This window comes from Mesoplodon bidens (genome assembly GCF_964165515.1).
Source record: "Mesoplodon bidens genome assembly, chromosome: 13".
NCBI lineage: Eukaryota > Metazoa > Chordata > Mammalia > Artiodactyla > Ziphiidae > Mesoplodon > Mesoplodon bidens.
In genome coordinates, this window is record NC_138169.1 from 8303421 (window position 1) to 8307091 (window position 3671).

Here is a 3671-nt window from a genome sequence, read left to right on the forward strand (position 1 = left end):
TTCGCGGAAGCCTGGAAAAACGAGGGGCGTGGTTTGTCGGCGGGGCGTGGTCACCGGAAGCCCCACACTGCGGGAACACGCGGTCCCATGGTGGGAGGGGAGGTATAAAGACGGAAGGCTTCCCGGTCCCACCCAAGCGCTGGCCGCGACCAGGACATGGTGAACTCTATCTAGTTAATTCATTTTCTTTCCTCATTCATTCAGGTATGTATTGAGCGCCTACTGCATGTATGTACCAGCGCACTGTGCATGGTGCTCCATTTCAGCTCTGCATCTACACAGCGCTTGAGAGTTTACAAAATAGTCAGATTCCTCCTGCCCTGTTTCCCAAACCCTACAAGCTTGGGTTCAAATCTGGGCTTTTGCCTCTTACTGCCAGTAGTGACCTAGGTAAACTACTTCACTCCTCTGAGCCTCAGTTTCCTCATCTGTGAGTTGGTTGGGTATTGATAGCAATCTATGTCATAGTGCTGACATTTTGCCAACAAATATTTATTGAATGCCTCCTTTGTACCATACACTGTCCTAGGTACTGGAGGGGTGAAGTATTGAGCACTGGACTCAGTGCCTGTCTCATATTAAGTTCTCTATAAATCTTAGTAAAAATAGTATTGATGATGACAATAATAGTAATACTAATAATTTATCAAATACTTACAATGCATCACACTGTTCTAAGGGCCCTGTGTATGAATTCAACAACCTCATAAACGAGGATTATTATTACCCTCATTTGACAGCTGAGAAAACCATCTCAATAATCCACTTGCCCAACTAGCAAAATAAACAGCCCAAATTTGAACCCAGCTTAACCAAATGATGACACTTAACATTTTAACATGTCCCCCCTAATATTTGCACTGAAAAGGATACCCCATCACCTATGTAGTAGTCAAACATGTTTGCCCTGAATCCAGTCCTGAAAAACAAGCAGACAAACCCAAATTGAGGGACATTCTTCAAAACAACTGTCCTGAACCCTTCAAAAAGGTCATTATTGTGAAATATCCACACAGAAGCTAGGCAGTCACCTAGATTAAGGACTAAAGACACAACAATTAAATGCAATATGTGATCCTTGATTAGATCCTGGTTCCCTTAAAAAAGAAAAGAAACAAAAAAAAGAACTATAAAGAACATCCTTGGGACAATTGGGGAAATTTGAATATAGTACCAATGTTAAATTCCCTGATTTTGATACTCGTATTGGGTTATTTAAGACAATGTCCTTAGAAAATGCACCCTATAGTATTTAGAGGCAAGAGAAGCAGCTTACTTTCAAATGGTTCAGAAAAAAATCTCTATATATACGTAGACAGATTTGTAGACAAGAAAATGAAAAGGTAAATGTGACAAAGTATAAATCATTGGTGACTCTGGGTGAAACATGTAGGAACATTCTTTGTACTATCACTGCAGCTTTTATGTAACTTTGCAATTATTTCAAAATAAAAAGTTGCTAAAATAACCTTTACACAGAAAAAAGTAGAACTGATTACATTAGGCCTCCTACATTTTGTGCAATTATCTCTCTTTTTTTTTTTTCAGCCGCACCATGGCTTGCGGGATCTCAGCTCCCCAGCCAGGGACTGAAGCCCAGCCACTGCAGTGAAAGCACCAAGTCCTAAACACTGGACCGCCAGAACACCAGGGAACTCCTGCCTCAATTATCTCTTTTTTTTTTTTTTGCGGTACGCGGGCCTCTCACTGTTGTGGCCTCTCCCGTTGCGGAGCACAGGCTCCGGACGCGCAGGCTCAGCGGCCATGGCTCGCGGAACTAGCTGCTCCGCGGCATGTGGGACCTTCACGGACCGGGGCACGAACCCGTGTCCCCTGCATCGGCAGGCGGACTCTCAACCACTGTGCCACCAGGGAAGCCCTCAATTATCTCTTAAGTAAACATTTCTAACATGGATGCAAGAAAAGAAAAAAGAGAGAGGCACAATAACTAGCTGCAACACACAATCTTTGAATTTTAAAAATAAAAAACAGGGCTTCCCTGGTGGCGCAGTGGTTGAGAGTCCGCCTGCCGATGCAGGGGACATGGGTTCGTGCCCCGGTCCGCGAAGATCCCACATGCCACGGAGCGGTTGGGCCCGTGAGCCATGGCCGCTGAGCCTGCACGTCCGGAGCCTGTACTCCGCAACGGGAGAGGCCACAACAGTGAGAGGCCCGCGTACCGCAAAAAATAAATAAATAAAAATAAAAAAACAGCAGCTTTAAAAGACATTATTAGGGGACTTCCCTGGTGGTCCAGTGGCTAAGACTCCACGCTCCCAGTTCAGGGAGCCCAGGTTCCATCCCTGGTCGGGGAACTAGATCCCACATGCATGCCACAACTAAGAAACCCCGTGTGCCGTAACTAAGACCTGGTGCAGCCAAATAAATTTTTTTTAAAAAGACAATTGGTGAAGTTGAATTTGAATATGGACTTCATATTATAGTGTATGGATATTAAATTTCCTTAGTAAGATAATGGCATTGTGATTATATTAGAAAATCTTATTCAAAGGAAATGAATGCTGAAGTGTTTAGAGGTTCAGTGTCATGATTTCTGAAACAAATTTTCAAGTTGTTCAGGAGAAAAAGCTATACACACACATATGTATGTATGTATGTATGTATGTATAAAATGAGAGAGTGAGAAAAAGAGGCAAAATGTAACAATAGGTAAATCTCAGTGAGGGTTTGAAATTTATTTTTCCAAAAAAAATTGTTTTCCTATACAGTCGGAAACCAGAGCTATTGTTTAAGTCACTATATAAAGTTGTTATTATTATAATGGACCTAGATCCTGTCCCTTTATATGCTTTCATAGCTCTCAAAGCCTTTCCATCACCTCCACCTCTGCTCTCATCCCACCACCCCAGATTTCTGAGGCCTCTCAACTTGTCTCAGCTTCTAGCTGCTGCTTCCATCCATTCTCCACATGGCAGCCAGAATAACCTACCCAAGGAATAACATTGTCACTCCGCTGCTTAAAAGCTTTCAGTGGCTTTCCAGCACCTTTTCTTATCCTTCAAGACATTTCTGATCCCTGCTTGACCTTTGACCCCTACGCCCGCCCCCCCCAACACACACACACACACACACACACACTTATATCCAGCCACACTAAATTGCCAGCAGTTTCTGGCACATTTATTGCTCAGTCTCTCTCAGCACTGGGTCTTAGCACCTGCTCATCCCTTCTCTAGGACATCATCTCAGGCCAGGCTGGTTTCAGCTCCTCCTTTAAGATCCATCCAGCTCTGGACTTCCCTAGTGGCGCAGTGGTTAAGAATCCGCCTGACAATGCAGGGGACACAGGTTCTAGCCCTGGTCCAGGAAGATCCCACATGCCGCGGAGCAACTAAGCCAGCGAGCCACAGCTACTGAGCCTGCGCTCTAGAGCCTGCGCATCACAACTACGGAAGCCCGCGTGCTACAACTACTGAAGCCCAAGCACCTAGAGCCCGTGCTCCACAACAAGAGAAGCCACCACAATGAGAAGCCTGCACACCGCAACGAAGAGTAGCCCCCGCTCGCCGCAACTAGAGAAAGCCTGCACACAGCAACTAAGACCCAACACAGCCATAAATAAATAAATAAAAATAAAATAATAAGATCCATCCAGCTCAAACATCACCTCTCCTGGGAATCATCCCCTAACCTGTTCCAAAGCTGGACTG